The 23,953-nt window shown below is 46.0% G+C and overlaps 1 protein-coding gene across 1 annotated transcript in view; it reads left to right on the forward strand.

Moving 5' to 3' along the window:
* Positions 1-6,644: 6,644 nt before the first annotated feature.
* Positions 6,645-23,953, forward strand: part of LOC144756222 (uncharacterized) — a 126,851-nt gene continuing 109,542 nt past the window's right edge. The window contains exon 1 of the mRNA XM_078645837.1: positions 6,645-6,754. The gene's annotated coding sequence lies outside the window, so the exon portion shown is untranslated. The remainder of the gene's footprint in view (positions 6,755-23,953) is intronic.

The raw sequence follows: 23,953 nt of genomic DNA on the forward strand, positions 1-23,953 counted from the left end.
CGGGCAGCAATTGCCAAGGCTGCCAAGTGTCACACATCAGGCGTGACGCTAACGCATTTCAGTGTGGTGTTCCCGCAACACCGCACTGAAATGCATTGTCACGCATTTTGCCACTCACTGACCAGGCTGCCAACGCTAGCCTGCCTGGTGCTAGCGCGCACGCAGGCGCCTCTGCACCTTTGTGCAATGCCCCCGGGCCGCGGCAGACTTCAATTGCAGCTGCCAGCAACCTCAGTAACAATAAGATTGAAATTACCGCCCACTGCGCAGAGCCGCAGCTGACTGCTCAATACGAGAGACCAGGCGAGGCCTACCCTCATTGCGTTACAGGCTGTTGTAGCGCTGGGGGAGGAGGGGAAGGGGGCGGAGGGGGTGGAGTGTTGTGACCTCACGTCCTGAACAAGAAGGAAGTGAGGTCCCGGTGAGAAGCGCTGCCGCCGGGCCGGGGACTCGAGGAGTATTGTGCTCATCAGTAGGTCCCTCTCAGTGAGTCTGAAAGTCAAAGTGCGCGCTGCTGCCTGCTCAGGATGCAATACTTTATCAATATATATTACCCACGCCAGCGGGACGGCACTCGACCCATGACCTCATTTATTTATTTATTTATTTACGCAACTTTTATAGCGCGACAAATACCCGAAGGTGTCTCGGCGCTGTGGAGCAACTGAAATTCATCATCCTGCCGTCTTCTCACTGGTTAAACAGCCATGTTTTCAGAAGCCTGCGAAAACTCATCAGATTCGGAGCGGCTTTAATGGCCAGTGGCAAGAGGTTCCAAAGTTTTGGAGTGGCCACAAGAAAACGCCTGTCTCCCCAGGTGACCGATCTTGTGCGTGGCACCGGCAGGAGACTGGTATTGGCCGATCTTAATTGCCTTCTGGGGGCATACGGCTGAAAGGCTTCTATCAGGAACCTGGGTCCGATGCCATATATGGCCTTATAGGCGATACAGAGGGCCTTGAATTTAACGCAGCTCTCAACTCTCAGCCAGTGAAGCTGACGAATGCCAAAGGTGGTAGATTTGCGGCGAGGGATGTTGAGAAGAGTCCTAGCAGCCGCGTTCTGAATAGATTGCCGCTTCGTTATGACACGCTTCTGAGTATGGAGAAAGAGAGCGTTCCCATAATCTATTTTTGAGAAGACTAAGGTAGAAACCAGGGTCTTCCCAGCTGACGGAGGGAGATAAGGTAGCAGCTTCTTAATTCTTTTCAAAATGAAAAATGAAGATGACACGACCTTATTAATGTGGAGATCAAAAACCAGCTTGTTGTCAAAAATCACTCCCAGATTTCTGGCTTTTTCCACTGGGACAGGTGGATGGCCAAGCTTTTCTGTCCACCAACCGAGAGACCATTCAGGGGAAAGTCTTCCGAAGGTCATAATCTCGGTCTTGTCCGAGTTGAGCCTAAGGCAGTTCAAGGCCATCCAAGTACTGACCTCAAGCATAGCTTTCTGGAAGTTGGCTGCTACAGTAAGGCCATCCTTGTGGATGCCCAGCACCAGCTGGGTATCATCTGCATACGATGTTAACTGTATCCCAAAGGCCTTTATTATCCTCGCTAAGTCCGCTACATAGATGTTGAAAAGCATAGGACTTAGCGAGGAGCCTTGTGGGACTCCACAAGGGAGTGCAGAGATGGGAGAATAGAAATCTCCCAGCCTTACTGTCTGGGTACGGTTTGCCAGGAAAGATGAGATAAGATCCTTGGCCCGACCATTGATCCCCAGAGCTGTGACACGGTCGACAAGAGTGACATGGTCGACCGTGTCAAAGGCTGCTGACAAATCCAAAAGGATAAGAGCAGCCGCCCCTCCCTGATCCATGATCGCCCTGATCTCATCAGAGGCCTTTATCAAGGCAGTCTCTGTTCCATGCCCTTTCCTGAACCCAAACTGTGTTTCGTCGAGAAGTTGGTGAGTCTCGACGAACTCTGAGAGCTGCCTGTTCATCAGATATTCGCATACTTTGGCAGGAAAGGGCAGGCACGCAATCGGTCTATAACTTGCGACGGCTGTAGGATCTAAGGAAGGTTTTTTTAAGAGGGGTTTTATCACAGCCTTCTTCCATATACTAGGAAATTGGCCTGTCAGGAATGCATTATTGCAAATTTCCGTCAGAGGGAGGGAAATCACTTCTGTGAGTTTTAGCATCACAGACGGAGGGCAAGGGTCCAGGGGAGAGCCTGATTTAATAGTAGAGATGATTTTGATCACGTCCTCATGTAAGACAGGTGAAAAACATGGAAAAAAATCAGGATTGGGGTGAGACAGTACTTCTTTCCTACTGCCACCTCTGTGTTCAGTTGCAATATCATCTTCAAATGAAGCGTAAATATCTGCAACCTTTGTGGTAAAAAAGATGGCTAGTTCATTGCAGAAAGTCTGTGAAGGCTCCACTCCAAGCCCGGTGGAAGGGGTGGACAAGGTGGTAACAACGGAGAAAAGTTCTCTGGCAGAATTAGCAGCGGTCTTAATTTGTGCTGAGTAAAAAAACGTTTTTCGGGCCAGGATCGCCTTTTTGTAAATCATAAGGGCATCTTTGTAAGTTTGTCTAGCTATAGGACAATAGGCTTTCCTCCAGCGCCTTTCTAGATTCCTGCAGTGTTGGCGATGTAAACGAAGATCTTCATTATACCAGGGGGCCGAAGGAGATACTCTATTAGGTTTCGTGAATTTCTCTGGGGCCACTAGATCAGCGGCACTTCGGATCCAGTCCTGAAAATCCGAAGCCGATAGTGCCGAGATATTACCTCCCTGAGGACAAGAGGAGGCCAAGGAGTGTAACATCTGAGGGAGATCTGCAGTTTTCCAGGCCCGGGTACCCATCCTGGTTCGAGGCCTGGGAAGGGGAGGGGCAACAGATCGTGTATCTAATTGAAAGATAATAGCCCTATGGTCTGACCATGTAATTGGAATGATGTCTGACACAGTAATGTCAGGGTCATTAGTGAATAGCCGGTCAAGGGAATGTCCGGCTTGATGTGTACTACCCTTGACTAATTGATGCAGTCCTAAGTTGGCAAAGTCAGCCGTAAGTTGGGCGGTATCAGAGTTGTCCTGATCTTCCAAATTAAAATTAAAATCTCCCAATATAGTGTATTTATCTGAACAGATGACATTGTCACTCAGGTCAGAAAGGGTGGAGAGAAAAGAATTACGGGGGCCAGGGGGTCGATAAAGTATTATACCCTTTAGTGCCCGCTTGGGGTTGATACTAATAGCAAAAACCGCTGATTCACAATTAACCGAGTTTATAGGATCGAGTGTGGTGCGATGTTTATCCTTATAGATAATTGCAAGGCCCCCACCTCGTCCTGAAGGCCTATCATGTCTGGCGACACTATATCCAGCCGGAGTAGCATCGCAGAAATCCGGGCCTGACCCGGCATCTGCCCAGGTCTCAGTAACAAATAATAGATCCAGGTCATGGGTGACAATAAACTCATTAATGTGAAAGCTATGACATGGGAGCGAGCGCGCATTGATAAGCGCAGCTCGACAACCATGTGGAGAAGTAATCTCTCTGACATGTGGTGTGCCATAGTTTAAATCAGAGTGGGCTGGTAGACAAGGTTGGGGAAGTTGATAGCTACAGCCTGGGCACATAAAAGGGCGAGTGGCCGTCCCAACAGTCAGGACGGCGGTAGTACAGGCCTGACCAGTCTTACCGGGATTCAGCTCTTGTAAGTACCGGGAAGAGTACAGCAGTCGGGGACCAGGGGTTATGGCCCTGGGCCGTGTCCGGCCGCTGACGGGCGCAGACGGGCTTGGCTTTGGCGCGGCTTCGGCGCGTGCCCGCTGCGCCAGCCCGCTGCGCCGTCTGGACATGGTTCTCAATATATAGGGCGTGAGGAGGATGGGAGGCCGGCGCGACTAGAGCGCAGCCCCAGCCCACACCCAAGATGGCGCCCGCCACCGCCTTCCGCGAAGAACAAAAGCGGCAAGGCGAGGCAAGGAGAGGAAAATAGCAACGTGAAGAGGTGTCAGTGTGCCTAGCCTCAATTCCCTTTTAAACACTGTAATTAAAAGCCCCCAAGAAAAATTGGCACATGAAAGTTTAAAACGGGTTAAAACGCTATTTCCAGCTTAATATTACAACACAATTAATGAATGAACATAAGTTGGCTCGCAGCCCTAGTACTCCCGACTAGGGAGAGCTCTGAAGGCAGCGAGCGGCGGAAATTGCACGACTAAATAGTCAGGGAGGGCGGGAGGCCGGCGCGACTAGAGCGCAGCCCCAGCCCACACCCAAGATGGCGCCCGCCGCCGCCTTCCGCGAAGAACAAAAGCGGCAAGGCGAGGCAAGGAGAGGAAAATAGCAACGTGAAGAGGTGTCAGTGTGCCTAGCCTCAATTCCCTTTTAAACACTGTAATTAAAAGCCCCCAAGAAAAATTGGCACATGAAAGTTTAAAACGGGTTAAAACGCTATTTCCAGCTTAATATTACAACACAATTAATGAATGAACATAAGTTGGCTCGCAGCCCTAGTACTCCCGACTAGGGAGAGCTCTGAAGGCAGCGAGCGGCGGAAATTGCACGACTAAATAGTCAGGGAGGGCGGGAGGCCGGCGCGACTAGAGCGCAGCCCCAGACCACACCCAAGATGGCGCCCGCCGCCGCCTTCCGCGAAGAACAAAAACGGCAAGGCGAGGCAAGGAGAGGAAAATAGCAACGTGAAGAGGTGTCAGTGTGCCTAGCCTCAATTCCCTTTTAAACACTGTAATTAAAAGCCCCCAAGAAAAATTGGCACATGAAAGTTTAAAACGGGTTAAAACGCTATTTCCAGCTTAATATTACAACACAATTAATGAATGAACATAAGTTGGCTCGCAGCCCTAGTACTCCCGACTAGGGAGAGCTCTGAAGGCCTTCTGATTCACTGGCGAACCTGTGCAGCACTATAGGAGCAGAGCTACAGTGCTGGCATCTGACTTCACGGCACCGGGCTCAGCTGAGCTGCCACAAGAAGTAGTAATTAGTCATCATGATTAAGTAAACACCTGATTCAACAGTAACGGTATGTTTTATAGTATTACTAAACACTTCTGTGCCATTTGTGATGTGATTTTAGACTACTCTTACAGCCTGCACATGACACACACTGGTGCAAGTACGGACCCCGGACAGGGAGGCCGCTCAGCTATTTATGAATTATTACCGCTCACTGTATCTTTTCGCGATAATACTGCCAGACTGTGAACTACTTTAGTCAGCCTCTCCCTCCTCCTGAGGCTTGCCCTGACCCCCTGTCCCCCGATGCCTCATTGTGTCGTATGTTAATGGCCAAGATAGAATACCCACGTAACTTATTCTCTGCCTCAGGTTAATAATAAATGACGGGTGCACCCTTCTGTAATCAGCTAATTGATTTTTTATTAAACTGCTGTTTTTTAAATAAATTAGTCTGTGGCCGGGTTGTGACCCCTGGGCTACGTGTGTACCCTTCAATTTTTGGTGCATTACAGCTGTTTTAAGGTTTTCTTAGAGTTTCTCGATGCTCAAATGGGTGTGATTTTTGATATGTAAAAAGTGTCACTCATCGTTGTTGAAATGTCACTCATAATTACGCTGAAGTTATAAAAATGTCACACATAGCAATCTGTAACCTTGGCAGCTATGAATTGCTGGAACTTGGCTTTTTAATCAGTGATTTATTTCTATTACCTTCATCAGCTCTACCCAGGTCTCTATAGCGCCAAGATGCCTCTGGGAATTTGCGCACTTTATAAGTTACATCATTCATTCATTCATTCATTCATTCCTTCATTCAATAGCTGAAATTCAGAGAGAAATGAAAATACCGTCCGGGTTAGGGTGGCCACCTGACTTTTCTACCAGCACCTCCGATATGTTGATGCCCTTTCCGGCGCAAAAGTAAGCATGGGATTTTTAGCCCTTTTCTGCACATATTTCAAACAGCAAATATAAACAGAAAGCACTTTGAAATGTGTCTAAGAGCTTCGTTAATAATCCCTGAGTAATAATTAAAGGGAAAAAAAGCAGAGAAGTCATGTTCCTCTTAAATAAATGTGATACTGTTTAAATTCATATTTATCATGTGCAGGCCTTTTACATAATCTTAAACCTTCAACAGGAAGCAGGTATTTTTCATTTGGAAAGATGGCTACCCTAGACGGGAGACAACATGAATCACATGTTTAGTTTACATGTTTAAACCACACCCTTAAGAGACATTCCCCCCCTACTTTTTACATCCTGCTTGACCCTCTGAATCTGCTACAGTATTGCCGTAGTTTAACATTTTCTATTTAGTAAAATACCGCCCCGCTCGAATAGGCCACGCCCACTCATTAAAATAGCGCCGCAGATTATAAGGAACGTGAATGTATATAGCCTGTTAAAACCACTCGAAACCGGTTTAAAAGAGGAAAACCGTAATGTTTTGATTTGACCGTGGCACGTGCAGTCAATGGGCTCGTATTTTGGCCCCCGATTGCCCGCCCTTTTTTGCTCTTCCCACCCACTAGTTCCGCCGCTTCGAATCACTAGGTGTTACCTGTTACCCGTTCAAAGATGGCTGCCAAATAACCCTGACGTCAGGAACTTCCATCCAATGAACATTGCTCTGGAGTAGCAAATCATATTCCTTTGCGTTAACACTGAGCCGTCAGCCAATCAGCTTATAGCTGAGTCTGCTCTCGGAATCGAAAGAGAGACCCTAGGAGCCTGGACCTCTCGCTCTTTCGCTCCCCCCCTCATCGCCGGGGGAGATCAGAGGTTTCTCGGTTAAAGGTGAGTACCCCGTCAGAGACGGGCTATAACCCTCCCCACGCACGGGAGAATATTTTAGTGAACTTTTTTATGCACTTGTTTAGACATATACCGGCCATCTTTCCAGCAGTTGGGATTGATTTGTCCAGGCATGTATGTACATTGACCGTGTACAGACTTGCAGGCCATTTGGGTTAAAAGGACTAGAGTCACCATGTCGTCTGTTGTAGTCCTGGCTGCTGCTTCCGGGATATACAAGGTTCTTTTAGTTGTTGTGCGCGCTGGTCTATAGTGCTTTGCAGGCCCTGCAAAGGACTTTCAAAAGTGTAGGGGCTGTGGATTTGCTTATATCAGTTATAGTGTAACGCTGATGTACCACTCCTAATGATTTGTCCCTGGATATGTTTAAGATGTAGTCAATATTCTAGAATGAAAAGAGCGAGGAGGCTGGAGCAGGTTGCGTGTGCAAGGTTGTTGGAAATTAATACTTATAAAACATTCAGTTTTTAACGATTATTAAAAACATAGGAGTTTAGGTTTTTGTTTTTGTTTCTTGTGCTCCCTTGGTTCTTGCTTACCCTTAAGCTCACTTGCAAGGTATCAATTAAAGATTTGATTGGGGTCACATAAACAGGAGTGAATGGTTATATTAGCATATTCTCTATACTGACTGACACTGCAGTGGTAGCTTGTCAAAGGCTTAAACCACTACCAGGGGTGTGGAATTTATTAAAATATCTACTTGTCCATGGGGCAGGTTGCTTCATAAATCTACTTGTCCTGTTGGTGCCATGTAGTGCGGCGACAAATTATGGCCGCAAGCTCATTATATAAGAGCTCTTATATAGCCTCTCTGATTATGCCAGGGCTCCTACCATGGTAGTTTTTGAATACTAGCAATCCCTTTATGTTGCCACGTTTCTGCAGATCTACATACTGGGACTGAAGGTAGTGGTAAGCAATAGTTTCAGGGTTGGAATGCCCTTTTAAGTCTGTGCAAACCAATAACCTTCATGTTTAAGCGTTTTCAACAACTCTTCTTTAATCTTGTCCCATACTGAGAAATGTAGGAAATGTACTCCTGATAATGGCAGACACAAACCTTCTTCCAGAGTTAGGAAAAAAGTGGTTGGAGGGAAAATGATCTTGCAAACACTCAGGTTTTCGCATGAGCAAATCAACACATGCACATATTGCTCATGCTAAAATGCAGTTCACAAATATTTTCTAGGGCTACAATTTCTTGTCCTACTTCTGTAAATTCTTGTGAATTCACGAAACCATATAGCTAAACTTAATGCAAGTATATATACCAAGGGTGCACTTTTGAGACTTTCTTTAATAATTGGGCGCCTAATTTTGTCTGGCCTTAACCATGACGTTTTGGGTTTATTAAAATTCTCTCTCTCTCTGTATTGGCTGGCTTCACTGTGAGTGACAGCATTCTGCTCTTTCACAAGGAGCATATCGGCACACAACATAGTTTTGTTCAGTGCCAGTAACTAATTTGGCAGCGTGTGCTTTTTGAGACCAAAAACAATTTTTTCTTTTGGCAAGGTTTGTTGTAATGGTGAGGGCCCGGCAGCTCTCACATCAATAAGGTTTTACAAAAACAATGCCAAAACAAGTCACGTATATCTAAAACTAAAACACTGACCAGCAATTTCAGGCCTATTGGCTTTGCCAAAGCTTGTATTTTTATGTTTTCCATAATCTTATTGATACTGGTTACTCTGATTTTCCAATATGAATATCTTTGGGAATTACTAGCATGCATCAACACATTTTACTAAATGATGCTGCAAAGAAATGGTATCTGAAATTTTACAGTAGTTTAGCAAAATGTTGTTTTTCCCTACTTTCATTTAGGAGCATTTTATATTGAAAGCTAAGAATCATTAATCTTGCTTTCAAGCTTCTGCAAATATTTGCATCTAATCATAGAGCATTCTGGGAGCATTATGCATAACCTCATATTGCTAAACTTTAAAACCGTGTGTATACATTTTTATACTGGAACCACTGTCAGTAGTGCAGTCAGAATTTACATTTATTTAGAGCGTTCACCCTAATAATAAAGGCTTTAAATGAATACAAATTTGAACAGCATTAATATATGCATACAAATATTAACTTAACTGCAGGCAGTGCCCTTCCCTGAACTTTAATGTGGTACTGCAAACTGGCAGCCAACGGGTTTGTGCTGCAGGGGGTTGGACCTACTTGTCCCAAGGAAAAAATACACATTAAAACTTGCTGCCCTTGAGCCCAAACAATATGTCCTGGGCGTCGGGCTATAGGAATTCCACATCCCTGCACTACATAGGAAAGATTATACAAGTTTGTTTTAAAATGTAGTTGAGCAACACAGCACACATGCCAACAGAGCCCATTTGTGAGGTACCCTCCTGTTGGTTTTATTTTAGCTGTCTCCCGCATAGTATTGCTATTATTTTAGTCAATAGGGAAAATATGATATCCCGATTTTTGTTTGTTTGTTTGTTTTTAATCTCCCATTTTCACCTTTTAAAATGTTGGCATGTATGACGCAGTTATATTGTATTGCAATTTCTATAGCGTGTCCGAGGCCCACGGTGCTATTATAGCAGAAACAATATAAGAAGGATTTTACATTCTAATTAAAAGTAAAATACACCTTCATGACAAGAATATAAATATTATTTTTATTTTCGTAGTGCCTTGAAACCATTGATAACATAGCACACTGTTTAAACAGAATCTTGAGTGAAAAATAGTTATATTTTGACATCCAGTTCTATCAACAGGCCTCAAAAAATCATAAAAAGTGTACTGCGCCTGCAGGTCTAGTAACTTGAATAATCTAGCTGACCTAACTGTAATGTACCTAACCTGTAAACTGGTCTCACATTTTATGGTCCTAAGTCAATATTTTATTTCACAGAGCCACCTTTTTTTTATTATCACATTTGAGAGCACTTTCAAATATGTGAGTTCAGCATTTCTGCTGTACACAAAAAAACAACACTTTTGTTTGTTTAAATAAACTAGAGGTTTGCTCCGTGTATGATAAGAATCTACCCGCATATATTGCGCACATGTTCTCTGACTTGGCTCTAAGTTCAGTCATAGCATTGCCTTTAAGGCAGGGTCAGGAGTGTTCCCCAGTTCATGTTTAAAAACTCACTTTTAATAACTGTATTACTAAAGCATGATGTGGTAGCGCACAGTCATTTACAGGCTGTAACACCCCATGGATATGGCCAAAAAACGTTACCATTAACATACGGTATTCCTGATAAAACTATTTAGAGTATAAACAATAATCTGTAAAAATTCTGTTTCAGCAAACATATTTATCATTTGCACATCAACAAGTAAAGTGTTTGTTTTCATTGTATTACAATATTCTTTCATCTCACCGAATGGAAAAAAAATAGAGTATCATAACTACTGAAATATATTTTAAAATGTTTGTACAGTTCACTTATTAGCTATTTAAATGTTTTGTGTTCTGAAAAAACTGGCATCGTATAGCCTTTCAGTCCACACTCTTTGTACAGCACATCAGACAGTACACTTAACAAAATCCTGAAACTCTGCAGTCGGAGAAAGAAAAGTAATTGTAACAAGATGGAAACTGACTTCTGGCCTCTGTCTCTGTACAAAGAGCAAATGTGACAAAATAAAAACCAGATTTTAAGGCTTCTTTTATTTTTGAAGTTTTTAAAAATTTAGTTTTTGAAACAACATAGTGGTTACAGTGACAGTATATACAGCTGTGCTTTCAGTGAGTGTAATGTTGCATTACAGTGGAGTAGATATCGTTCCCCACACACCACTGGATGTAAAGGCTACTTTATTGCTCCTTCACATTCTGAGTGAACAGAAGACCTATTCTTTGTCAGCTTGCCAGTACAGGCAAGTATGCCCTAACTATAGCTCACCCTGATAAAATCTGACTCGCCATAGTGAGTGGTCGAGTAGATTTCTCGAGGCCTCATCAATGATTTTAAGTAATGTCCTAGACCTCCAAGTGTATCCACTCTTTTCATTCTAAGAGTTTGTTTCCTTTAACATGGTGTATTGTGGGTGCTGTTTGCTTTAGGCTCTGTTGTAGTATGGAGGCATATGACATTTTCTATCCTCAGAGGCTGCTTTTAGGGGTGATTTGGTGTACTTCCAGGCCCTTTGACTGCTTTGATCACTGGCTTTGCACCTCTGCACGATATATATTCCTACCTCTCGTACCACAATGCTCCAATCATAGTTAGCAGTAGACTCACACACTTTTATTCTTCCATACATCAGAACCGGTCGAGAGCACCTGTTTATTGCACACATGATGTACACAACGTTATAGTCATCATGACAAACACACTCCACCAATAGCACTGTCGCAGAGCAGCAAGCTTCTCATCCGTTAATAAGCTTCAGCATCTCGTAAGGAGTGCGAAGAGTTATAGAAATACAACAGTACAATATACTTGAACCATACAGCATTACTGGGCTAGAATAATAGCAACACAGAGCTAGACAAATCTCAGTTAATATAACTTATTCCTTTTTTTAGGTCTCTCTTGAGACAGCGCATGCGGTCTCTTCAAGACATTTAGTAAGTGTCTTTTAAAAGTGCCACCAGAGGCTTTTGCTGGCTTACAGCTTGCATTCACCAGCGTGTGCACGTGCACAGCTGCCATCTATGTTTTCTCCCCCTCCCTCTTCGTCAGTTTCATTTGAGTCTTCTATGGCTGTGAATGCTCCTCAGCTCGCACTCCCCCCTAGTCTTAGCATTTACATCTGTGTCCCGCTGGTGCACAGTTGGTATAACAAATGATAAGGCCTTGGGATGGCTTCAGGGTGCTCCCTGCTTGAGTGCTGAAGTTACTGACTCTGCCCTCAGCCCTACCATCTACTGGCTTCTCTCACGCACTGTGCTGTCACAGTTGTGCTGTTTAAAAATACAGGCACAATCGTTAAAATAAAATGCGTGTGTTTTTCTCGAAAACCTGTTCTCGCTCTATTTTTCTGTATCCCTGTCTATGCTTCCATATCTATCTACACCGCTTTCTGTCTTACTATGTCTACATTTTTTGTTTCTATACACTACTATCTATTACGCCTATTTCGGTTTTCTTTTTCGTACGTTTTTTCCTCTCCATGTCTTTTTATTTATGTGCAAGAGGTAATGCAATATTTTTTAAACATGAAAAACAATGTGTTTATCAAGAATTGTAGGCATTCCCAAACGTTTGCGCACTTCTTTCATTTCTAGACCCTGTTTAAATTATTAATGTTTAACGTGCTCCTCCTCAGGAAGTTTGCACATCAACATTTGGTTCCTCGGCTGCACAGTGGGTATAACAACAGATAAGTCCGTGGGATAGCTCCAAGACGCGCTCTGCTCACATTAACACTGCCAATGACGTGCGTTCAATAGAAAGGCCCTACTCCCCACCTCCACAATGCTACATTATGCCTGCTTTAATGTTAGCATATAGATTAAAGATTGGGTCTAAAAAGGAAGCAGGTATGGGAGAGAATTTCGTGACACTTTTTACAATCAAAACGGTTACCGCGCAAATGGAATGTTAATTTTCGTACATTTGTTTATGTTTAAGGCAATTGCCAGCCTGTAGTTTAAACAGCCCCCATATGTGCAAGTTGATAAAGCCACATTTACATCCCTTTCTATGATAACGATATTTAGAAGGAAGCAGCTTTTCTCTTGACTCTGCCACTCCAGACTCCCATTCAAATCCATTTACAAACTATTGGAACGCTTCACACCACTCCAGATTTCTTGGCGGCTTTAGTTGGTCGTCTTTTAGAAGCAAGGTGTTAATGCATTTCAAACACATGTGGGGGGCATGCTATACAAGCTGCCAACACACAAAAAAAACTGAGCTTCACTGGTAACCTATGTGGACATACCTAGGAAGGTGCAGTTTACTAATGTCCACAGTTACTAAAAAGTTAACATAACTTATGCTATAGAGTGGTGCTGCAGAGTGTTGGTTTAGATTGGTTCTGTAAAGGGGTACTGTAGAGTGGTGCTGCAGAGTGGTGGTTTAAATTGGTGCTGTAAAGGGGTACTGTAGAGTGGTGCTACAGAGTGGTACTGTACAGTGGTGCTGCAGAATGGTGGTTTAGATTGGTGCTGTAAAGTGGTGCTGCAGAGTGGTGGTTAATATTGGTGCTGTAAAGGGGTACTGTAGAGGGGTGCTGTACAGTGGTGCTACAGAGTGGTGGTTTAGATTAGTGCTGTAAAGGAGTACTGTAAATGTAAATGTCGGAATTTGTAAAGCGCACAGCTACCTGCACCGGAGGTGTCCCGGCGCTGTCCGTATACGCTTAGGAACCCTTCCTGGCTTTCCTGGGAAATGTCCACTCCTGGGCACCCCCCAGGTGCAGCCAGGCATCCCAGTGCTTTTGGGGGCGTGGTGGAGACTAAGCAAGCTATTGCCCAGAGTTGCAGCGTGGGACCCATGATCAGAACAGGCACTGAGGCGAGAATATCCAGTCAGGGGAATTAATGAGCCGGAGACCCGCCGAGGCGGGAATCGAACCCTGGTCCCTGGCCAGAGCTCTGCATCAAGGTCTGCCTGCTCTAACCATTGAGACACACTTCTCTACTGTAGAGTGGTGGTTTAGATTGGTGCTGCAGAGTGGTGTTTTAGATTGGTGCTGCAGAGTGGTGCTGTACAGTAGTGCTGCAGAGTGGTGTTTTAGATTGGTGCTGCAGAGTGGTGGTTTATATTGGTGCTGCAGAGTGGTGCTGTAAACGGGTACTGCAGAGTGGTCCTGCAGAGTGGTGCTGTACAGTGGTGCTGCAGAGTGGTGCTGTACAGTGGTGCTGCAGAGTGGTGCTGTACAGTGATGCCGCAGAGTGGTGGTTTAGATTGGTGCTGTAAAGGGGTACTGCAGAGTGCTGCTGCACAGTGGTACTGTACAGTGATGCTGCAGATTGGTGCTGCAGAGTGGTGGTTTATATTGGTGCTGCAGAGTGGTGGTGCAGATTGGTGCTGTAACGGGGTACTGCACAGTGGTGCTGCAGAGTGGAGGTTTAGGTTGGTGCTGCAGGGTGGTGGTTTAGATTGGTGCTGCAGAGTGGTGGTTTATATTAGTGCTGTAAAGGGGTACTGTAGAGTGGTGCTCCAGAGTGGTGCTGCAGAGTGGTGGTTTAAATTGGAGCTGTAAAAGGGTACTGTAGAGTGGTGCTGTACAGTGGTGCTGCGGAGTGGTGGTTTAGGTTGGTGCTGTAAAGGGGTACTGTAGAGTGGTGCTGCAGAGTGGTGGTTTAGATTGGTGCTCCAAAGGGGTACTGTAGAGTGGAGCTGTAGAGTGGTGCTGCAGAGTGGTTGTTTAGATTGGTGCTGTAAAAGGGTACTGTACAGTGGTGCGGTACAGTGGTGCTGCAGAGTGGTGGTTTAGATTGGTGCTCCAAAGGGGTACTGTACAGTGGTGCTGCAGAGTGGTGGTTTATATTGGTGCTGCAGAGTGGTGCTGCAGAGTGGTTTAGATTGGTGCTGCAGAGTGGTTTAGATTGGTGCTGCAGAGTGGTGGTATATATTGGTGCTTAAAGTGGTGATGCAGAGTGGTTGTTTAGACTGGTGCTGCAGAGTTTTGCTGTACAGTGGTGCTGCAGAGTGGTGCTGTACAGTGATGCCGCAGAGTGGTGTTGCAGAGTGGTGGTTTAGATCAGTGCTGCAGAGAAGTGCTGCAAGGTGGTGGTTTAGATTGGTACTGTAGAGTGGTGCTGTACAGTGGTGGTTAATATTGGTGCTGTAAAGGGGTACTGTAGAGTGGTGCTGTACAGTGGTGCTACATAGTGGTGGTTTAGATTAGTGCTGTAAAGGGGTACTGTAGAGTGGTGGTTTATATTGGTGCTGCAGAGTGGTGGTTTATATTAGTGATGTAAAGGGGTACTGTAGAGTGGTGCTCCAGAGTGGAGCTGCAGAGTGGTGGTTTAGATTGGTGCTGCAGAGTGGTGGTTTAGATTGGTGCTGCAGAGTGGTGCTTTACAGTGGTGCTGCAGAGTTTTGCTTTACAGTGGTGCTGCAGAGTTTTGCTTTACAGTGGTGCTGCAGAGTTTTGCTGTACAGTGGTGCTGCAGAGTGGTGCTGCACAGTGATGCCGCAGAGTGGTGGTTTAGATTGGTGCTGTAAAAGGGTACTGCAGAGTGCTGCTGCACAGTGGTACTGTACAGTGGTGCTGCAGAGTGGTGGTTTAGATTGGTGCTGCAGGGTGGTGGTTTAGATTGGTACTGTAGAGTGGTGCTGCATAGTGGTGGTTTAAATTGGAGCTGTAAAAGGGTACTGCAGAGTGGTGCTGTAAAGTGGTGCTGCAGAGCGGTGGTTTAGATTGGTGCTGTAAAGGGGCACTGTAGAGTGGTGGTTATATTGGTGCTGTAAAGGGGTACTGCAGAGTGGTGTTTTAGATTGGTGCTGCAGAGTGGTGCTGTACAGTAGTGCTGCAGAGTGGTGTTTTAGATTGGTGCTGCAGAGTGCTGGTTTATATTGGTGCTGCAGAGTGGTGGTTTATATTGGTGCTGCAGAGTGGTGCTTTACAGTGGTGCTGCAGAGTGGTGCTTTACAGTGGTGCTGCAGAGTTTTGCTTTACAGTGGTGCTGCAGAGTTTTGCTGTACAGTGGTGCTGCAGAGTGGTGCTGCACAGTGATGCCGCAGAGTGGTGGTTTAGATTGGTGCTGTAAAGGGGTACTGCAGAGTGCTGCTGCACAGTGGTACTGTACAGTGGTGCTGCAGAGTGGTGGTTTAGATTGGTGCTGCAGGGTGGTGGTTTAGATTGGTACTGTAGAGTGGTGCTGCATAGTGGTGGTTTAAATTGGAGCTGTAAAAGGGTACTGCAGAGTGGTGCTGTAAAGTGGTGCTGCAGAGCGGTGGTTTAGATTGGTGCTGTAAAGGGGCACTGTAGAGTGGTGGTTATATTGGTGCTGTAAAGGGGTACTGCAGAGTGGTGTTTTAGATTGGTGCTGCAGAGTGGTGCTGTACAGTAGTGCTGCAGAGTGGTGTTTTAGATTGGTGCTGCAGAGTGCTGGTTTATATTGGTGCTGCAGAGTGGTGGTTTATATTGGTGCTGCAGAGTGGTGCTTTACAGTGGTGCTGCAGAGTGGTGCTTTACAGTGGTGCTGCAGAGTTTTGCTTTACAGTGGTGCTGCAGAGTTTTGCTGTACAGTGGTGCTGCAGAGTGGTGCTGCACAGTGATGCCGCAGAGTGGTGGTTTAGATTGGTGCTGTAAAGGGGTACTGCAGAGTGCTGCTGCACAGTGGTACTGTACAGTGGTGCTGCAGAGTGGTGGTTTAGATTGGTGCTGCAGGGTGGTGGTTTAGATTGGTACTGTAGAGTGGTGCTGCATAGTGGTGGTTTAAATTGGAGCTGTAAAAGGGTACTGCAGAGTGGTGCTGTAAAGTGGTGCTGCAGAGCGGTGGTTTAGATTGGTGCTGTAAAGGGGCACTGTAGAGTGGTGGTTATATTGGTGCTGTAAAGGGTTACTGTAAAGTGGTGCTTCAGAGTGGTGGTTTAGATTAGTGCTGTAAAGGGGACTGTAGAGTGGTGCTGCAGAATGGTGGTTTAGAGTGGTGCTCCAAAGGGGTACTGTAGAATGGTGCTGCAGAGTAGTGGTTTAGATTGGTGCTGTAAAAGGGTACTGTAGAGTGGTGCTGTACAGTGGTGCTGCAGAGTGGTGGTTTAGAGTGGTGCTGTACCGTGGTGCTGCAGAGTGGTGGTTTAGATTGGTGCTGCAGAGTGGTGGTTTAGATTGGTGCTGCAGAGTGGTGGTTTAGATTGGTGCTGTAAAGGGGTACTGCAGAGTGCTGCTGCACAGTGGTACTGTACAGTGGTGCTGCAGAGTGGTGGTTTAGATTGGTGCTGCAGGGTGGTGGTTTAGATTGGTACTGTAGAGTGGTGCTGCATAGTGGTGGTTTAAATTGGAGCTGTAAAAGGGTACTGCAGAGTGGTGCTGTAAAGTGGTGCTGCAGAGCGGTGGTTTAGATTGGTGCTGTAAAGGGGCACTGTAGAGTGGTGGTTATATTGGTGCTGTAAAGGGTTACTGTAAAGTGGTGCTTCAGAGTGGTGGTTTAGATTAGTGCTGTAAAGGGGACTGTAGAGTGGTGCTGCAGAATGGTGGTTTAGAGTGGTGCTCCAAAGGGGTACTGTAGAATGGTGCTGCAGAGTAGTGGTTTAGATTGGTGCTGTAAAAGGGTACTGTAGAGTGGTGCTGTACAGTGGTGCTGCAGAGTGGTGGTTTAGAGTGGTGCTGTACCGTGGTGCTGCAGAGTGGTGGTTTAGATTGGTGCTGCAGAGTGGTGGTTTAGATTGGTGCTGCAGAGTGGTGGTTTAGATTGGTGCTGTAAAGGGGTACTGCAGAGTGGTGCTGCAGAGGGTTGCTGCCGAGGGGTGCTGCAGGGTGGTGGCTTAGATGGGTACTGTAGAGTGGTGCTGTACAGTGGTGCTACAGAGTGGTGGTTTAAATTGGTGCTGTAAAAGGGTACTGTAGAGTGGTGGTTTAGATTGGTGCTGTACAGTGGTGCTGCAGAGTGGTTTAGATTGGAGCTGCAGAGTGGTGGTTTATATTGGTGCTTAAAGTGGTGCTGCAGAGTGATTGTTTAGACTGGTGCTGCAGAGTTTTGCTGTACAGTGGTGCTGCAGAGTGGTGCTGTATAGTAGTGCTGCAGAGTGGTGGTTTAGATTGGTGCTGCAGAGGGGTGCTGCAAGACGGTGGTTTAGATTGGTACTGTATAGTGGTGGTGCTGCAGAGTGGTGGTTTAGATTGGTGCTGTAAAGGGGTACTGCATAGGGGTGCTGCAGAGTGGTGCTGTACAGTGGTGCTGCAGAGTGGTGGTTTATATTAGTGCTGTAAAGGGGTACTGCAGAGTGGTGCTGCAGAGTGGTGCTGCAGAGTAGTGATTTAGATTGGTGCTGTAAAGGGGTACTGTAGATTGGTGCTGCAGAGTGGTGGTTTAGATTGGTGCTCCAAAGGGGTGCTGCAGAGTGGTTTAGATTGGTGCTGCAGAGTGGTTTAGATTGGTGCTGCAGAGTGGTTTAGATTGGTGCTGCAGAGTGGTGGTATATATTGGTGCTTAAAGTGGTGATGCAGAGTGGTTGTTTAGACTGGTGCTGCAGAGTTTTGCTGTACAGTGGTGCTGCAGAGTGGTGCTGTACAGTGATGCCGCAGAGTGGTGTTGCAGAGTGGTGGTTTAGATCAGTGCTGCAGAGAAGTGCTGCAAGGTGGTGGTTTAGATTGGTACTGTAGAGTGGTGCTGTACAGTGGTGGTTAATATTGGTGCTGTAAAGGGGTACTGTAGAGTGGTGCTGTACAGTGGTGCTAGAGTGGTGGTTTAGATTAGTGCTCTAAAGGGGTACTGTAGAGTGGTGGTTTATATTGGTGCTGCAGAGTGGTGCTGCAGAGTGGTGGTTTAGATTGCTGCTGCAGAGTGGTGGTTTAGATTGGTGCTGCAGAGTGGGTCTGTACAGTGGTGCTGCAGAGTGGTTTAGATTGGTGCTGCAGAGTGGTGCTTTATATTGGTGCTTAAAGTGGTGCTGCAGAGTGGTGGTTTAGACTGGTGCTGCAGAGTGGTGCTGTACAGTGATGCCGCAGAGTGGTGCTGAAGAGTGGTGGTTTAGATCAGTGCTGCAAGGTGGTGGTTTAGATTGGTACTGTAGATTGGTGCTGTACAGTGGTGGTTAATATTGGTGCTGCAAAGGGGTACTGCAGAGTGGTGTTTTAGATTGGTGCTGCAGAGTGGTGCTGTACAGTAGTGCTGCAGAGTGGTGTTTTAGATTGGTGCTGCAGAGTGGTGTTTTAGATTGGTGCTGCAGAGTGGTGTTTTAGATTGGTGCTGCAGAGTGGTGCTTTACAGTGGTGCTGCAGAGTTTTGCTTTACAGTGGTGCTGAAGAGTTTTGCTTTACAGTGGTGCTGCAGAGTTTTGCTTTACAGTGGTGCTGCAGAGTTTTGCTGTACAGTGGTGCCGCAGAGTGGTGCTGCACAGTGATGCCGCAGAGTGGTGCTGCACAGTGATGCCGCAGAGTGGTGGTTTAGATTGGTGCTGTAAAGGGGTACTGCAGAGTGCTGCTGCACAGTACAGTGGTACTGTACAGTGGTGCTGCACAGTGGTGCTGCAGAGTGGTGGTTTAGATTGGTGCTGCAGGGTGGTCGTTTAGATTGGTACTGTAGAGTGGTGCTGCATAGTGGTGGTTTAAATTGGAGTTGTAAAAGGGTACTGTAGAGTGGTGCTTCAGAGTGGGGGTTTAGAGTGGTGCTCCAAAGGGGTGCTGTACAGTGGTGCTGCAGAGTGGTGGTTTAGAGTGGGCTGTACCGTGGTGCTGCAGAGTGGTGGTTTAGATTGGTGCTGCAGAGTGGTGGTTTAGATTGGTGCTGTAAAAGGGGTACTGTAGAGTGGTGCTGCAGAGTGGTGTTTTAAATTGGTGCTGTAAAAGGGTACTGTAGAGTGGTGGTTTAGATTGGTGCTGTAAAGGGGTACTGCAGAGTGGTGCTGCAGAGGGTTGCTGCCGAGGGGTGCTGCAGGGTGGTGGCTTAGATTGGTACTGTAAAAGGGGTACTGTAGAGTGGTGCTGCAGAGTGGTGGTTTAAATTGGTGCTGTAAAAGGGTACTGTAGAGTGGTGGTTTAGATTGGTGCTGTAAAGGGGTGCTGCAGAGTGGTGCTGCAGAGTGGTGCTGCAGAGTGGTGCTGCAGAGTGGTGGTTTAGATTGGTGCTGTAGAGTGGTGGTTTAGATTGGTGCTGTACAGTGGTGCTGCAGAGTGGTTTAGATTGGAGCTGCAGAGTGGTGGTTTATATTGGTGCTCAAAGTGGTGCTGCAGAGTGGTTGTTTAGACTGGTGCTGCAGAGGGGTGCTGCAAGACGGTGGTTTAGATTGGTACTGTAGAGTGGTGGTGCTGCAGAGTGGTGCTGCAGAGTGGTGCTGTAAAGGGGTACTGTAGAGTGGTGCTGTAGAGCTCTTCAACATAGCATAAAAATATTACAAAAGCCAATCGCTGTGGCCAAAAACTTATAAAGGTCCCAAAGGCAAGACCTATTGATTATGCCAATGCTTGTTTTTTTGGTCCTCATTCTGCCAACTCTCTTGCTATGGTGGCCCTTATCCCTTAAGTAACCAAGGGAGGGGAGATAAGAGCACTTCCACACAAGGATTTAGCTGTTTCCACTCCATCTACTTCGCCTTATCGATAGGGGACCCGCAAACGTGGAGAGGCCAAGATCAACAGCGTGTTTTGCTTAATCATGAGACCAGCTCACCTTTTCACTCCAATCAACCAATATTGTCCAGATCTTGACTCCTTGGGTCACCCGCCATATCTGACTGGCTCGTATATATAATACTTTTAATAAACTCAGCAAAGAATAGAGAACTTCCTGCTTTCCAAAGCCTACAAAACTCCCGCCTCGCCAACAAAACCACATAGAAGCAAATGAGTTTATCTGCACAGTCTCATCTTGATTTATCCCCAAAAATACAAGGCACAGGCTTACCTTGATCTGTTTACCAGTCACCTCTCCAAGAAAATCACATACAGAGGTCCAGTAAGAGGCAGTCTTCCGGCACTGCAAAAACAAATGTAGATAATATTCTGATGAGAGCATACACCTTGGGCAGTTGTAGATATTGCCTGTGATCTTTGATAACTTCGCCGGAGACCATTAGACCCTATGGGTGCTAAAAAGGTGATTACGTTTGAGTGAAGCTGGTTTTACAACTGTTCGTAAAATGGAAAAGGAATCAAACCAGATTTGCTTCACGTCTCTCTAGCCACAAGCTCATCTGTCCATAGGTTTGAGTTTTCATTGGCGATCTTCTCATCCGCCTCCAAGAAGACCCAAAACCAATATGAGACTAATTTTACCCATCGATCAGTTCTCATTATCTGGTCAAGCTCCGAATCATCTTCCTCGCCTACCCAGTCCTGTGTTGTACACCAAGAACTTAGTTGATAATACTTATATCTCATCAGCTTTCCCCTGGTGCAGTTGCTTAACAGTTCCTTAGGCTTGAACCAGTTTTAAGGACTGCCCAAAAGTATAGCCCCACCCCTTATTTTAAAGGCTGACTAAGTTGATCTCTCAAACATTCCGGGGTACCCGGGGATTCCCAAATTGAAGCCCGTGTTGAATAAATGGGACTCCCAGCCTTTTCCGCAGGTACACCCACGTTCTTAAGGCGAGCCTCAAAATCTTCAACCTCACTTTTTGGAAGAATTTCGATCTCCGTACTTAAAAAGGAAGTAATGCTGGCCTTGAGAAACATTAGCCAACATTGCTTCAAAAATCAAACCCAAAGATGATCCATCTACCTTATTTGCAAGCATACAAAAATTATTGAAGTGGAAAGCATAACAATACACCAGTAGATCGGGTAAAGCCAAACCTCCTGCCTCTAGCATACTCCTCAACTTTTTCCAGGCTATCCTCGGACCCTTTGAAGACCAAATAAAACTCCCAATTTTCCCCAGGAGCTTGGCTATATCCTCTTTCTGAAAAGTCAATGGGACTGAGTTGAAAAGAAAAGTGATTTTGGGGAGGGTAATCATTTTTATAAGATTCACCGACCATAGATGTTTAGAGGTAGGCTAGCCCATTTTAGCCGCAGGTTAGCTATCTCCTGACTGATTTTCTTCCAGTTTTATTTTTGGGGAACATCTTATAATTTCTGTGTTATCAGTACTCCTAAATAACTCATTCGAGTTTTAGCCCCTGGACTCCTCATGCTCTGATTACACTCAATTATTTCATTTTTTTCCGCATTCACTTTATATCCTGAGATTAGACCAAAACTCTCTGCCCTCTCCATCAGATTAGGGATTGCATCATGCGGATTGGTGGTATATAGGATCAAGTCATCTGCAAAAAGAGCTAATTTAGCCTTAAACCCACCGGACTTAAAGGGTATGATAGTATGATTTTCCCTGATCAAATTAGCAAAAGGCTCTATATACAAGTTAAAAAGGAGAGGGGAAAGGGGCTGCCTTATCAGGTGCCCCTTGAGATGGTAAACCAGTCTGACAATTCTCCATTAACCAGCACCTTAGCTCTAGGGAGGTAGTAAAGATTTTGCACAGCCCTCACCATATTCTGCGGGAAGCCAAAGCTACTTAAAGTTTCCCAGAGATAGGCCCAATGCACTTGGTCAAAAGCCTTGGCTGCATCCACTGCTACTATGGTCAAGGGTCAATTCTGGACCTCAGCCAGATCTATATTCCCATCATAAAAAAACGTAAGATCATTTAGCTGCCTTCCAGGAATAAAACCTTTTTGGTCAGAGTGAATAACTCCCTTAATAACCTTTGGCACTCTTGATGCGACAATCCCTGAGAAGATCTTATATTCCAGATTTAAGAGAGATATTGGTCTGTACGAATCCACTCTCTGTGGGTCTTAGTACTATTAGTACTACCTCCTCATCCGATAGAATAGTCCTGTCCACCTTCTCTGCCCCACTTTTTGATTTAACCTCCGAGATAGGGCCACACAAGAATGATCTGACAGCACCGCCGGCACATGAGATACCACCTCCACATCCTCATATAACTCCTGATCTACCAAAAATTAATCAATACGAGAATGGTGACAGTACTTTTTACAGTAAAAGGTAAAATCTCTTACAACCCCTATCTAATTGCGCCAGATATCTACCAGATTAAATCCTGCTATCATACTTTTCAATCAGGCGGATGTTTTAGGAGGACTGATATATTTAACTCTCGAAGTCCGATCTAACTCCTTATTCAGGACTAGGTTAAAATCTCCTCCTTACATGATCGGGGCTGATGTCTCCAGCAGACAGGATTCCAGCTTTATCAAGGCTTCAGGGTTATCATTATTTGGACAATAGTATACTGCACAAACTACTGGCCTACCGTGGATCGAAAGGTTGACCACTAACCAAATGCCAGAGAGATCTGATTCGTATTTAACTAATCTTATTCCCAAATTATTTCTAATAATAAGAGCCACTCCTCTGGTATTCCCTCTCTGGTCTGAGCACACTACCTCCTGGACCCACCGTAACTTATTAAAACATCAACCACACTCCCTCCGTTCCAGATGGGTCTCATGCAGCAATATAATTTGTGCCTTACTATATTTAGATGTTCTATCACCCGAGCCACTTTCCTCTTATTTCTCAAACCATTAACGTTCCATGTTAGAAGATTTACCTAGTTGAACCTTTCCAAGCTGAAACTCCCAAACTCTGTCCCTATTAGACTTCTTCACCTTCTTTCGCTTAAACCCTTGGTTGAACGTCCCAGCCAGAAGGTACCCATACACAACCTTGACCAAATTGGCGAATAGTTTTTTTTTTCCATTGCAGGACCTAACTTCAAAAAAGCTGCTCCCATCCAAACTACGTTAGAGCAAACGTGCTCTCTCAACCCACCTAATCCGCAGTCTGCACTACGGAGGCCTTATGGGCCCTATGGGGCATTAACTAGCTTCAAGGACCTCAAGTACCGTCCCATTCCCCCCGCCACACAATGCTCATGCAACTCCCGATAGTTCAGTCTTACTGCAGCCTGCTCAGGTGTCTATAGTGGCAAACCCCAGCCACCGCTGTTCGGGAGGAGTTCTTCATCCGACACTCAGCATTCAACTATTTCCCCCGACGTCTGCGGCGTGATCACCGGGCCTTTCGTGCTGCCAAGTTCCGATAGTTCCGTCTCCGAGCCCGTCCCTCGGTCCTCGGAGGCCGAGGCCCGCCCCGACTGGGCCAGCGCCGCTCCCGATAGGTCCATCACTGCTTGCAGCGCTGCTCGTCTCTCGTCCTCCGTCTGGGACTCCGTTGGCTTCCTGGACCTATGCCTGCGCCCTCGGAGCCTTTGTGATTTCCTCACCGTACGTTGTTGGAGTAGCTCCACTTCCGCCACGGCACGGGCCCCGTCCGTGCCTGCTTTGTAGGAGTCCCACCAGGTCCACGCCTCCGCTGCCGTGGGGAAGAACAATGATTTCTCATCCACCACTACTCTGAGTCTGGCTGGGAAGAGGAGTGAGTACTGTATGCCTTCAGTTCGAAGTTCCTTTTTGATGGATAGAAAGGAGGCTCGTGACCTCTGGGTCTCAAATGTGTAGTCAGGAAATAGCGTGACCTTGCTATTATCCACCTGAAAGGGGCCCGCATCCCTGGCCCTCTGTAGTAGCCAGTCCCTGTCTTTATAGTGGAGGAGTTTGATGACTACAGGGCGGGGCGGGAGGCCCGCCTTGGGGGGGTC

Source organism: Lissotriton helveticus, chromosome 5_1 (assembly GCF_964261635.1).
Source record: "Lissotriton helveticus chromosome 5_1, aLisHel1.1, whole genome shotgun sequence".
Classification (NCBI taxonomy): Eukaryota; Metazoa; Chordata; class Amphibia; order Caudata; family Salamandridae; genus Lissotriton; species Lissotriton helveticus.